This window comes from Miscanthus floridulus, chromosome 6, assembly GCF_019320115.1.
Source record: "Miscanthus floridulus cultivar M001 chromosome 6, ASM1932011v1, whole genome shotgun sequence".
Taxonomy (NCBI): Eukaryota; Viridiplantae; Streptophyta; class Magnoliopsida; order Poales; family Poaceae; genus Miscanthus; species Miscanthus floridulus.
This window is the reverse complement of record NC_089585.1, coordinates 79241782-79257308: the sequence shown is the minus strand read 5'-3', so window position 1 is coordinate 79257308 and position 15527 is coordinate 79241782. Positions and strand designations below refer to the sequence as shown.

At 39.2% G+C, this 15527-nt stretch overlaps 1 long non-coding RNA gene across 1 annotated transcript; it reads right to left on the bottom strand.

Moving 5' to 3' along the window:
- Positions 1-1442: 1442 nt before the first annotated feature.
- On the bottom strand, positions 1443-2320 carry LOC136458440 (uncharacterized). Its single transcript, XR_010760004.1, has 3 exons — positions 2071-2320; positions 1811-1947; positions 1443-1664 (listed from the first exon to the last, which is right to left on the bottom strand). It is a non-coding gene; the product is annotated as an uncharacterized lncRNA (long non-coding RNA).
- Positions 2321-15527: the final 13207 nt, after the last annotated feature.

The window sequence follows — 15527 nt, the reverse complement described above, 5'->3', positions numbered from 1 at the left end:
AATCAGACATAATAATTCCCTTCTTGTTAATGATCTATTGCTTTTAAACGTTAAATTTGTGAACCAAAGATGAGATAGTGGTAACCGCATGATCACCTAAAAATATTATTGAAATAAGGGGGGTATTTAGTAGCTACCGGGCACTATGTAACATTTTGCTCTACAATCAACAGGTAATTAGCAAATCAGGCAACTGCTGTAGGAAATTAGAAAGGTAGAATAATAAAATAGATAACGACGCAGATATCAACAAACCAATTTGGTTTCATGCCCGGAAGGTCAACCACAGAGGCAATCTTCTTAATAAGACAGTTATGGAGCGGTTTAGAGAGCAGAAAAAGGACCTCCACTTGGTTTTTATTGACTTGGAAAAGACTTATGACAAAATACCAAGAAATGTTATGCGGTAGTCTTTGAACAAACATAAAGTCCCATCAAAGTACGTGACCCTCATCAAGGACATGCCCAACAATGTTGTGACTAGTGTTCGAACAAACGATGGTAACACAGATTACTTCCCGATTAAAATTGGACTTTATCCAGGGTCAGCCTTAAGCCCGTATCTCTTTGCCTTGGTAATGGATGAGGTTACCAGGAACATACAAGGGGATATCCCTTAGTGTATGTTGTTTGCTGATGATGTAGTGTTAGTGGACGAAAGCCAGGCGGGAGTAAATAGAAAACTAGAGTTATGGCGGTAGACCCTTGAGTCTAAAGGTTTTAGACTGAGCAGAACTAAAACCGAATACATGAGATGCGACTTTGGCGAAGTTGTACAGGAGGAGGGAGATGTGAGTTTGGAAGGTCAAGTAGTGCCTAAGAAGGATACCTTTTGGTATCTAGGATCGATGCTACAGAGGAATGGAGATATTAATACGGACGTTAGCCATAGAATCAAAACATGGTGGATCAAGTGACGACAAGCTTCTGACATTCTCGGTGACAAGAGGGTACCATAAAAGCTAAAAGGCAAGTTCTATAGAATGACGATTAGACCGGCTATGTTGTATGGAGCAGAATGTTGGCCTACAAAAATTCGACATGTTCAACAACTGAGTTGCAGAAATGCGTATGTTGCGATGGATTTGCGGTCACACAAGAATGGACCGAGTTCGGAACGAGGTAGCACCAATTGAAGAAAAGCTTGTCCAACATCGGTTGAGGTGGTTTGGCCATGTCCAAAGGAGACCTTCAGAGGCACCAGTGCATTGTAGAGTCCTAAGCCAAGCTAATAATATGAGGAGAGGTAGAGGAAGACCAAAATTGACATGGCAGGAGGTAATAAAAAGATATTTAAAAGCTTAGGATATACCTAGAGATCTATGTTTGAATAGAAGTACTTGGAAAACAGCTATTGAAGTGCCTCAATCGTGACTTGGGGCTCTTGGTGGGTTTCAACTCTAGCCTACCCCAACTTGCTTGGAACTGAAATGCTATGTTGTTGTTGTTGTAGAATAATAAAATAGATAGTGGTGAAAAGAAGTAAAATATGCTGAAATAAAGAAAGACACAATGCACCAATTTTAGAAGGGAGGAATCTGTACCTGCAGACTATAGACTATGTATACATCGTTGTTTTAGTTTTCAGAAACGGCACCAGGAGGCCGTGCACTTTGTTATGGAGCCAAATCTTGTAAGTTCAAATATCCTTTTTCCTAATCACCCTATGCAAGAAGAATGGCAAATGTTTGAAATTAGAAGTGCTCATGATGAAATTTTGAACAAAAGTGTAACATTGTCCACCAAACAATATTGAACCTATTGTCAAGCTGGAAACATAACACCTATTAACCGGTAAGTGGTAACTAACCTTGGCTTCAACCATGAAAACTGCTTGTGGCTTCGACCATGAAAACTGCTTTGGTGGCACTCCGTAATACCATTGAGTGCTTTAAAAGATTTTTGTGCCTAATACTTTGGTGGTCTGGCATTTTTATCTGGAAAACACTATGGAAAATACATGGGCAGTGGTTAATACCCAAGGAATTGGATATATATGTGCAGAGGTAATCTACCAATATATGATGATGCAAACATTCGAAGCAATGAAGGTAGATGAAGAAATCTGACCTTGGAGAGGAGTAGGCTCGCCGTGCACGCGGTTGGAGTAGAATGGGCAGATGAAAGTACCAGATAACCATGGAGCCACCATTCTCTCACTAACATTTGGTGCTGGATCATGGAGGGGCGAGCAGCATTAGTGATTAGCTACAGCAAAGAATAATTGGAACAACACGCATAAGGGGAGGGGTGAGCATGGGGACCGACTTGGGGCGGATGGCGTCCACCAAGCGGTGCTCATGAGGTGCCTGTGAGATTTAATTGGACCCCTGTCGCGCGCCGGCTGCCTGGGAAAAACCAATAGTAAGCATTTCGTAGTAAGCATCAAAACCAATAGTAATGAGTGACAACAGGTTACTCTTGTGATCGTATCCCCAGCATGACTTATATGGTCATTGTCTGGAGAACAGCACCATGTGGCAAATAAGCAAAGGTACGTAGTGTATGAGGATCGGCACATTTTTTTCTATGCAGAGAAAATACATTTTCAAATTCAGTTCAGAAACTGAACAAAACATGTTTTTTTAGTGAAGAAACCTTGCGTTAGAGTATCCGATAGAAGATAAAATTGCATTGCAGCGATGAACAAAACCAATGGATATGACAGCTAACTAAAAGGAGAAAGTAATTTATTGGCTAATGGACAACTAACATCTATGTGTTTCAATGACATACACAAAGATTCGTTTTTCTTAATGTTCAGAGATGTAAATGAGCTTCCAGAACCAAAATGGGTAAACATGATTTTCCTCATGTGCACGGAAACCAAATTCTGGTAGCAACTGTATTAGTTCTATATGCCTATAGGACACAACAAATTGTTAGAACCAAGAATACTGGTCAGGGGATAATTTTAGGGATAAATGTTGCAGGAAAGTAACAACACAAATTCATATATTTGATGAACAAATCTTGGACGAAACCAACAGAAAAGAAATCATGATTCACAATTGAGAAAGCATGAAGTCAATTATCCAACTCATGATTTAGAGCTAGCAGCAGTTGTCCATGCTCTAAAAATTGGAAGACATTACTTGCTTGGTAATGTTTGTCATATATACACTAATCACAAAAACCTTAAGTACATTTTCACTCAACCTAAGTTGAACATGAGGCAGCGCAAATGGTTGGAATTGATCAAGGATTACAACCTAGAAGTACATTATCATTCGAGAAAAGCCAATGTGGTTGCAGACGCCTTAAGCCAGAAGTATCGGTGTAATCCTTTGTTGGAAGATGGTTTCAACTTATTGCATCCGACAGTCATACACAATATCACTGTTAGTTGCTCTCTTGAGTAAAAAATCATTGAGCTCCAACAGACTGATGTGGGTATATTCCATATCAAAAGAAAGATGAAAGAAGAAGAAAGTAAGCAATTTCGATAGGATGAGAATGATGTTCTATGGTTTAAAGATCGACTTGTAGTGCCGAAGGATAGGGAGTTGAGAAACCAAATTCTAGAGGAAGCTCATTCTTCCAAGCTATCCATTCACCCGAGTAGCAGCGAGATGTACCAAGACTTGAAAACTCGATTTTGGTGGACAAAAATGAAGAAAGAAATTACGGCATACGTTGCTAGATGTGATAACTGTTGCCGAGTTAAGGCCATTCATATGGAACCAGCAGGGTTACTTCAGCCACTGTCTATTCCAAGTTGGAAATGGGAGGACATTAGTATGGATTTTGTTGTCGGACTTCCAACCACTCAAAAGGGTCATGATTCTATATGGATAATTGTTGACCATCTCACCAAGTCTGCACATTTTATTCCTATCAATGTCAAGTGTCGACCTCATCAATATGCAAAGTTATACATTGATCAAATTTTAAGATTACATGGAGTACCTAAGAGTATTGTATCAAATCGAGGGCCCTAGTTTGTTAATCATTTTTGGGAACACCTACACAAGTACTTAGGTACCACATTGATTCACAGCTCTGCTTATCACCCCTAGATAGCAGGTCAAACTGAGCATGTGAATCAGATCTTGGAAGATATGTTGAGAGCATGTGTGATTTCTTCCAAGGGTTTATGGGAGGATTGGTTACCTTTGGCTAAATTCTCCTACAATAATAGCTATCAAGAGAGCATCAAGATAGCTCTGTTTGAAGCTTTATATGGTCGCAAGTGTAGGACCCCTCTAAATTGGATTGAGCCTAGTGAAAGAAGGTATTATGGGATTGACTTGGTCAAAGAAGCTAAAGAATGAGTTCAAATCATTCAACAACATATAGAAGCTGCTCAATCAAGACAAAAGAGTTATGTAGATAAAAGGAGAAGTCCTATTGTGTTCCAAATTAGAGATTATGTGTATCTGAAGGTGTTCCCAATGAAGAAAGTACAAAGGTTTGGAGTGAGACGAAAACTTGCTCTTAGGTATATCGGTCCATATCAGATCATTGCACAAAAAGGACCCATAGCCTACAAACTCCAGTACCTCCGAAAATAAGGGCTACATTCAACATTTTCCATGTCTCCCAACTCAAGAAATGTCTTCATGTGCCCGAAGAAGCTATTGAACTTGCTAGTGTCAAGATTCAGTCAGATTTGACCTATGAAGAAAGACCTATTCGAGTGCTTGAGACAATGGAAAGAGTGACTCATAGCAAAGTCATTAAGTTCTACAAGATGATTTGAAATAATCATAGTGAGCAAGATGCTATATGGGAAAGAGAAGATTATCTATGTGAGGTCTATCTGGGTTTCTACGAGAGATGGTAGGTCGTACAAATCTCAAGATGAGATTTCTTTAAGAGGGGAAGGGTTGTAACACCCTAGGTGTTAAGCATGCATTTAGCATTGGCATTGCATGAGCACAAGCATCATTGATCATTCATGAGCATGAGCATCTCAAATTTTATCTCTATGATTACTTATATCACATATGTTTGTCACTAAATGCTTTACATATGCTAGGGTTTATATGTAACCAATGTATAAAATGTTTGTGGGACCCTAGGAGTACCTTTAACATGTTTAGTATGTCATATGGAGCAACTTTGGTATTCATGACTTGGACCATTTTGGCATCTAAGTCATGGTTATAGTGTAAGTTATCATTTTCAAGTTGCATGTTTGACCTAAGTTGAACTATACTCTAGAGACATTGCATGGCAATGCATCCTTAAGCAAAGTTGTAGTACTTGACTAGAGCAACAACTTTTATTTTTGGGTCGAAGTCTAATTCAGTGCTTAATATGGTAAAATCATGCTCACAAAAATCAATGTAGTGCTATTTTGAAGACTTAAAAAATTTCTCTAAGTCTAAACTGCGTTTACAGTTTCAAGTACCCTAGTTTGGCGCGTTATAGCTTGAAATCTGTGGCAATCTAGGCTATGTTGGTATTGGCAAAGTTGTAGTACTCACTTAGCTCTATCACGTACTTCTTTTGGTTTAGCAAATCACTGCACGAATTAGGATTTTTGGTCGCTTGTAATCGCGCGATCAGTCACCTGCATTTGCTCAATTCAGGGTTTCGGCTCGCCGTGGGTGGCCGACGGAACACAGAGTGTGACTGCCGTGTGGCCGTCGTAGGCCGACGTCAGGCCCCTATCGTGGTAGGGTGGCGTGTGATAACCATGACGCCACACTGCTTATTTCCCTCTCTCATTTGCACTCTCTCCTTCTCTGCTACTCCTCACATGTGCAACGGAGGCACTGAGCTGCCGATGCCATTGTCGGCCGCTCGGCACCTCACCGCACTCGCACCGCTCCCTCGCCATAGCCGTAGCTCTGCTGTGTCCCCACCACCTCATTGAACCCCTTCATGTAGCTAGTAGAGCATGGTAAGGCCCCTATGATGTGTCACGGCCATCGCCATCGTTCTCGCCGCCGTGCCACACCACACATGGCTGGGCCACCCTCGACCACCCTTCACCGTTCTTACGAATGCACCAGGTTTGTCATAGGGTGTAGAAGCTCGGCAGAACCCTAATTTCACCATACTAGCCAACTCCGATGGCGCACCATCGTCCCCAGTCCACTGTGCCGCCATTAACGCCACCGTCGCCCTTGACTTCCGTAATCAGCCCCAACCATCTACCCCATTACGTACAGAAAGTCGTTAGGAGTCTATTGGTGCCGGTGCCATCGTCGGTGAGCTCACCGTTGGTGAACTCTGGCCGGTTAGCACCGGTGCTCTGCTCTGTGCCAATGACACGTGGGCCCAGTTGACTCTAGGGCCCCAGCTGTCAGCGGCTGTAGATCTAATTCTAATGTATTTTTTCTAAAATGTATGCAAACTTTGAAAAACATAAGTTGAGTTGTAGATGTCCAATTTTGGAGAACCAAATTTTATTGGATTCCTCATTAAGTGTAGTATTTGATAAAAATATGAGATGCACTATTTATGGTATTTTTCTAGGAGAATAAAATGTAGCTAGATAACTGCTTTTTAAATGGATTCTATCTTAGAAAATGCATAACTTGCAGTTTGGTATATACAAAAATTGTGATTCCAATTTTGTTGAGTTTGTATTAACATGCCATAGCTAGGAAAAATACTAAACTAGCTAGTAAACTTGATTGGAGTAGGGTCTTTCTATTTATCTATTAATAAATGGTGTTTTCTGAGGAAATTCATAAGGATAAAAATAAGTAACATATTGCCATGCAAATTTTTGTACAGTATTATGGTACTAGGATGAAGCTAAGAAAAATATAAAATCTGTTGCTTAACACTTTTCTATAGGGTTAACTATTTTCACTAAAATAAACATTGCTAACTTGTCATTTTTGTAGAGGATGTTATACATGTTCAAATGATATAAAATTTGTACAGTAGCTTATTAGGAGCACTTGAAAGCTACTATAATTTTGTAAGAATTTATTGTACACATTTGATATATATTTGTTATTTCACCTAATTATCTAATTAAATTAATAAAGGCATTTAAATAAATAAATTGGGCTTGACCATTAGGTTTTCTTGAGTGTATTTGATATTCCTAAACTGTTGTTACATTTGGTGATCTCCAATTTTGAATGCTGATATGCAGTGAAAATATTATTGCTCTAGAATTCTATCATAAAGGTTGTTTTGGATAGATTCTGTCACTTGATGAATTGCTTTGGCAAGATTTGATTTGTTATAAAACTGGTTCATAACAAAGTTGTAGGGAACTTCTTCATCTATCTTATGTCAAAATTTTAGGGCAATAGGCTAAATGGTTTAGGAGTTATAGCTGTTTGAAGTTGGTCTCCTAAAATGCCTGTTCTCTAGAATTTCTGGATAGAGCTAGAAAGATTTCTTATTTTGGTTAGAATAGTGTTTGAATTAGCTTTTGGTGATTAAATGAAAAGTTGTAGAAAATTTTATAAGCTTTCTAGAAAGTCCAAGATCATAGTATTTGGATAGGTAGAACTATAGTTATGATTTAAACTTTTAACTGTTATGTGTAGCTCAGAAATTATCTTGTGAAGAATATTGGAAATGGATAGAGAAGAGTTATGCACCTACTTAGTAAACAAGGAATTAACGTTGTTATCATTTGTGTAACTTAACATCATTATCACAGCATCATATACATTCCCATGTCGCATCATTCATAATCCTTCTTATGCATTCATGGAGCTTACTTATGCATATGCATACAATAGGTGCTAGCCGAAGGGATCATGTTGGTGGAACTCGAAGCTGGTCCACAAGAGGAGAGCCAAGAGGTGCAACACCTAGGAGATTTCATGAGAAGGAGAGCCTAAAGCGGATCATCTTTCTAAGTGCCTGGATCATCAACCTGCCATATTTGTGAAAGATAAGCCCCGAAGCATTATAAGTCTCCCTATTTTATTAATATCACCTAAGTTACTCGTATTGCTGCATTACATGATAGGAGTTGTTTGAGAACACTTGCTGTATATTACCTTTCCTTGTCTAGAAATATCTACCCTGAATCCTATTTAAGTCTAGGAATGCTCCTTATGCTTAGCTATGCTTAGACTGGTAGAAGTCGGGTGATTTCCTGTCACCTACGAGCTATAGGTGATAACTCGATCACGGTTGGCTATATTGTGCTATCGTGGAACATAACTTGGTGTTTTTGATTAATTAGAGATTGGGCGAAGTCTTATGTTGGTGGTAATCATAGTGATTATGTCTGTGTCTTTTAAGGACCAGTCATTGGAGGTCATCTTGTCATGTTGAACACATGCCTCTCACATAGTTGGCTGGATAAGTCATTCCGATCGTGAATCTGAGTAGCTCAACTCAGGCTGGGGACACGAGTAGTTAAAGTGTGCACCCTGGAGGTAGTAAGGATGTGCGAAGAGCCAATGACGTGAGTCCCAGGGTGGATTCAAGTCCTAAGCTTCCTAGCAGATTGATAGTATCTTTAAGCATGCGACGCTGGTCTTACCCGCGATTTGGACTTGAGTTATACCAAAGGTGATCTAATGTGACCCCAATGGGGGAAGTATGGGTGTATGTTTGGAATAATTCCCCAGCTAGGTAAGAATCAATTTGAATCACTGTCTCTCCCAGATAGTGAGAACTTGATAGGAGTACGCTTCATCGTAGTAATTAATGGAAGTGTTGGTTATGAGGTTATGAAAGGGCTCAACTTGATATGTGTTAGCGCAAAAATATGTCAAATGCACCTAGCACACAGTAAGCTAGAAGGATCTGCTTGATAGAGCAAGACTAGAAATCCGCTTGGCTTCAACGTAGGGCTAGCCGATCCTACAAATTTCTCCCGAAGGCGTGCCAGTCAATTTGACCTGTAATTAACAAAGAGAGAAAGTTTATCAGTAATTTAAGGTGGAACATGATGGTTTTGCCCAGACAGTTCCAAGTGTGCCGCTACAGGAGCAGCCAGACGGAAAAATCGACTAAATAGTTGATACGCAAAGAAATCAACTATTTACAGACTGTACAACTCATGGGTTGCGATTGATTTTATGATGACAAGTACAATGCACGTAGGCGTAAGTGAAATCATCAGCTAGGTGGATATTACCGATGTAAAGCATTGAGCCAATGAATCTAACGAGAAATGATATAGCATACGAACAAATCGCTTATCTAGTACAAATGGGTCTATAAATGCTCCGAATCTAATCTGTTACCACCAACAGTGAGGTTTGACTAGATCGATGACAGCTATGAAGATAGTAATAAACTAAATTAAGGAATCTATAAAACCATCTATACATTGATAGGTTTTCTGTAAGACATGCTATATCTATAAAAGCACAGGCGAATCGGCTGAAATAGCCGATTCAAGTAGAAAAATGATCATAGCATATGAACAATCACTATTCAATATGAGCAGACCTATAAACTCCTCAAATCTAGCCTATTATCTTTAACAGTGGGGTTCAACCGGATCGATGGCAGTCATAATAAAGATAACAAATTAAACCTTTAAAGAAAACAAATCTATTCACATTTAATAGGGTCATGAAAATATGCTATGAACGTTAAAGTATGGGCGATCAGCTATTTAGCCGATGTAGGCATAACATACAATCAAGATCATGCCTGATCAAAAACAAGTCTACTAACTAGCATCCTTTGATCTAAAGTGTCATTAGTGAGGATTGACCGGATCGTTACAACCATAATAACGAACTATAGACCAGATTTAACTAGCCAGCAAACCTCCACAAGATCAAACATGCCTTAACCGCATACTATGCACGATCAAGATCAAAGTAGAACAGTCGATGAAACATAACCCATGGCTTAAAGTAAGAAACATCATATTGTGCCAAAGTAAACGATGGACTCAAAAGGTGTGAAGCCGATCTAGATCGATCGCGATCGGGCAGGTTGATGTTGCTAAAAACAAATGAGAATAAGAACACCAGTAAGATCGGTAACTTAATGAATCTACCCAAAGGATGCTACCCTTAGGTAGAGCTGATAACTTGATCTTAACCTAATTCAAGCAGTGGAGGTCGAACTTAAACGATGCAGCCGTACTTAAACTAGATAAAGATCGATAACTAGCTTATGCTAGAGCTCATAGTGGAGGTCAAACTTAACCGATGCAGCCTTACAAACCAAAGCATAAGCCATGACCGTACTTACAGACAAGCCAGAGGTCGGCCAGACCAATGCAGCCCTACTTGTTGAAGAACTCATCGAGATCTATACTACTCCTACTCCTAAGGGTTGGCATAAAGCCAAAAAAAGTAATTTTATTGATTGATTGGATTTCTTTTTACAATAGCCAGGGTCCAATATTTATACTCAGAACCTAAGAATGAATCATACTCAAGTATGACTCATTATAATCTTTGGTATAAAAGAAAACATTCCTAATTTAAGATAACTTGGACCATAATATTTCCCTTTTTGTAGAGTCCGACTTGTCTTTCCCGATGCCAACCGTAGCTTATTGTTGTTATCTGCTGACGTCATCCGAAGGGAGTCGATTCCAGTGCTGCATCTAAATCAGCTGATATCAACCCTTATGCAATCAATTCCTTGATGATACAATCTTGGAAGCTTTGAGTTCTCGCGTTCTTCTTCCCAAATTTTGGTGTAAACACATGCCCCCCAATTTTGGGATAAAAGTAATTTTATTCCAAAATTACCACGTCTGTAGCCCCGATAGGTCCATAGTCCTAGGTAGAGAATATTGATCTAGGGCCTACTGTCTGTCACCGTCCTTGCCCGCTTATGAGCCCATGCTTCAAAGCTTCATGAGAGCACCATTGTTTTATGAGCGCTTGGATCCATCTTTCCAGATCGACTATAAATGTCTATCCGACTCTGGCGAGAGAAACTCAACAACTCAGTTATGTTTCTCTTTTGTTTGCTTCCTCAAGTGCCTTTGGCTCCACTAGACCCTCCATGGTCTAATTCCTTGCTATGAGGGTCTTGAGTGGTTAGAAGAATTCTTGTGTATAGGATGATTGTGTCGCTCATTTTAGCGCCTTGTCGAGCAAGAGGATCAGCCACTGTGGTTAGAAGAATTCTTATGACACCACCTAAATTTTCTCACCATGGTCGCAGAGCTGTTCTAGTGTTTGCAAAATATAAGCATTGTTAGGCGCATAACGTTTAATCCGATAAGGTCCTTCCCAATTAGGTGACTATTTGCCAAACTTGCTGTCCTTCGACCCGATCGACAATTTCACTTTCCAGACCAAGCCTCCTTCAGAAAATTGTTTCCTCTTGATGTTTTTATTGTAACACTTTGTAATCCTTAGTTTATTGGCTTCGATATTCTCAAGAGCACACAGCCGATGGAAACTCAAGTTCTCTAAGTCATCTATCATAAGATTATTGTAGACTTCGGCTGAGAAATCATTTTGCAATGTGACATGTCTCGATCTAGTTTAAATCTCCCAAGGAAGGACTACATTATGACCATACACAAGTTCATAAAGGTGACATTTTAATTGATCCATAATAGACCATCTTATATGCCCATAGTGCCTCATTAAGCGTTGAATACTACTTCCTTGGCTGCTCTTCAATCTTTTTCTTGATCAGCTTAATCATAATCTGATTGGACGCCTTTGCCTGACCATTAGCCTAAGCATAGTAAGGAGAAGAATTTAACAACTTAATTCCTATACTGGCAGCAAAATCTCTGAACTCTTCTGATGTGAACATTGCCCCCTGATCAATAGTAATAGTTTGAGAAATCCCAAAATGATACACAATATGCTCCTTGACAAAACCAATCATGTTCTTTGAGGTTATCGTCTTCAAAGGAATTGCCTCCACCCACTTAGTGAAGTAATCTATTGCTACCAATATAAACTTATATCCTTTGCTTGAAGGCAAAAAAATCTAGCCAATTAAATCAATTCCCCAACCTCGAAACGACCATGGTTTGATTATTGGATTCATAGCTAATGCAGGCGATTTCTGAATATTACCAAAACATTGACAATTCTGACACTCCTTATAATATTCAAAACAATCTTCTAGTATTATTGGCCAAAAATATCTAGTCCTGTGAATAATCCATTTCATCTTATAAGCTGACTGATGAGCTCCACATATCCCTTTATGTAGTTCACCCATCAACACCTTAGCTTCTTCTTGATTTAAGTATTCAAGCAACACCCCATCGATTGTCTTGTAATATAGCTGATCATCTAGCAAAACATACTTAGTCGATTTATACCATAGTTTTCTGGTAACCTTCTATGATGGATTCTTAAGGTAATCGACTATTTCAACTCTCCAATCATCATTCGAAGTCTCACTACTTAAGACCTCTTAAAACATTCAATAACCTAACGCACTTTGAGCGAAACAATTAGCCTCTTGATTCTGTGCTCTCGGAATATACTGAAGAGAAACATGAGGAAATTCCTTGAGTAACCTTTGGCACTCATCATAGTACCCCCTCAAAGTATCTTCTTTACATTCATATAGGTCGATCAACTAATTAATAATTAACTGTGAATCTCCAAATACTTCAATTGCCTCAGCCTTTACTTCATGAAGAAGTTAAAGCCCCTTAAGAATAGCTTTATATTCTGCTTGGTTGTTGGTAATCATTGGTTCAGTTGAAAAAGCAAACTCAAAACTTGCCCCCTGAGGTGAAATAATAACAATACCAATGCCACCACCTTGCTTGCATGATGATCCATCAAAGAACAACGCCCAAGGTACCGGCTCTACATAGCCAATACTTAGCTTATGATGCTGGGTGACAAAATTAGCTATTACTTGCCCTTTGACTGCTTTAGCCAATTCGTACCTCAAGTCAAATTCCGACAATGCAAGAATCCACTTCCCTATTCTTCTATTTAAGATTGGCATTGATAGCATGTGCTTGATCACATCAGCCTTGGAAACAACTGTACACTCAGCCAATAACAAGTAATGTCACAACTTAGTGCAAGAGAAATATAAGCACAAGCATAACTTTTTGATAGGAGAATATCTTATTTCTAGATCTAAAAGTCTTCTACTTAGATAGAAAACAACTCGTTCTTTCCCTTCAAACTATTGCATCAAGGCCGATCCAATTGTTTGGCCATCGGTCGATACGTACAACTTAAAAGGCTTACCTTGCTGAGGAGGGACCAGCACAGGTGGACATTTCATTTATTCTTTTATCTCCTCAAACGCCTTTTGTTGTACGTCACCCCCCTTAAATTCTTAATCATTTTTCAACTTCAATAAGGGAGAAAATGGAAGAACTTTTTCTAACAAATTTGAAATAAACCTCCTAATAAAATTAATCTTACCAAGCAAAGATTGTAACTCTATTTTAGTAGTAGGGGGCACTGCCTCATCAATTGCTTTCATACTTTTTTGACCAATTTTGATTCCTCTCTCGTGAACCATGAAACCTAAAAATTGTCCAGCAGATACTCCAAAGGCACACTTATTAGTATTCATCTTTAGACCATGTTTTCTCATGCACTCTAGAGTTTCTCGTAAATCAGCTAGATGTTCCTTGTACCCCTTAGATTTTACCATCACATCGTCAATGTAGATTTCAACAATCCTACCAATCAACTTATGAAAAATATAATTCATTGCCCTCTAATAAGTTGCACCAGCATTCTTCAAACCAAAGGTCATCATAACCCATTCAAATAAACAGATTGCACCAGGACATCTAAAAGTTGTTTTTGCTATGTCTTCCTCAGCCATAAAAATTTGATTATATCCTGCATTGCCGTCCATAAAACTAATAACCTTATGCCCGGCTGCTGCATCTACCAACATATCGGCTAGCGGCATCGGATAACCATCCATGGGTGTAGCCTTGTTCAGATCTCTAAAGTCGATGCAAACTCTCAACTTCCCATTTTTCTTATATACAAGAACAACATTCGATATCCATTCTACATATTGGCACGGTCGAATAAATTTTACTTCTAATAATCCTTCAGTCTCCTTTTTGATATCATCAAGAATGTTTGGGTTGAATCTCCTTGGATCTTGTTTAAACGGCCGATATCTAGGTTTGATTGGCAACCGATGTTCAACAATCGATCGGTCTAAACTAGGCTTCTCATAGTATTCCCAAGCAAAATAATCTTTAAATTCCTTTAATAAATCCACTAACTCTTGCTTATACTCAGGATCCAACTTAGCACTTACATACATCGGCCTAGGCCTATCTCCAGAACCAATATCTATCTCTTCTAATTCATCGGCTGACATAAAGTCATATCCTAGTTTACCATCTGTGCCATCTTTTGGATTATCCATTAAAACAAATTCTCAAAGCCGACTACTTGGATCGGCTGTTGGCTTTCATCATTAACTTTAATGAAGCCTCCTTCACATAGCTTGCCAGAAAAAACACTTGAAGTCTTCTAGCTCCCAATATACTGGATCAGCTGTTGTGATACTTATAGAATCATCAGCTTGAACTAGCTCGACATCATCTCCATGCCACTGAATCAAGCATTGATACATGGTTAATTGTACACAATAGTTTGCATGGATCCAATCACGACCAAGGAGTAAACTATACGAATCTTGTCCATCAATGACGAAGAATGTGGTGAGCAAAGTCTTACTTCTGATTGCCAATTCGACGTTCATTGCCCTCCTGATCTTGGATACATTACCCCCAAAATCCTTAAGCATCATGCCGGTCTCAATCAAATCTCCTGGTCCCTTGCCAAGTTTATGAAAAATGGTGTAAGGCATAAGATTGACAAAAGCACCTTCATCCACCAATATCTTACTCATTGGCTTACCATCAACAAAACCTTTTACATATAAAGCCTTTAAGTGCCGATGCTTGACTAGCTTATCGAATATAGCCTATTGTATCATTGTCAACTTGGCAACTATCCCCTCATACTCTAATTCATCGAAATCTGAATAGACTTCTTGATCTGCTGGAGCCCTAAATTCTGACGGCAACAGAAAAGCCATTTGAATATTAGCCGATGGTTGACCCCTATCGGCTACTTGTTTAGCACGCCACACATGAGGTCTACCAGATGCCTGAGCCTATTCTAGCTCTCTATTCCTTAGGCGTTGCACCCTTTTTCTGACTTCTTGTCAAACCTCCTGGACACCATTGCTCTTCCTGCCAAACATATTCTTCTTCATTATCTTCTTTATAATCAGCCCAATTTTGATCAACAACTCACTTTCCTAGCCGATCATGAACACTTCTATTTTTTAAGTGCCAATCCATATTATGATGATACTCATCTCGAGCATGGATAGACCGACGATTAACTTGAGATTGCCTAAACTCCCAATATTGCTCACTGCACTCTGGGCAATTATTTCTAGTAGACAATTTCAAAACTCTGCACTTATTAGTAGAATGAGAAGTAGCATTGTGAAATTTGCAGAACTTCTTATTCTTCAACTGATCAGGAGGCAACATAACATGATTGTTGGGCAACTTGATCTATCCCTTCTCAAGCAAGAAATCAAAAGAGCTTATCCAATTTTGTGACTTCGAAATTGTAGCTCTCTTCAACTCCTTTCCCCAAGGACTGGCACCATCACTATCTTCTTACTCCAATTCTATTTAGCCACGGCAACCTCTTCTTCTTCGTCGTCCT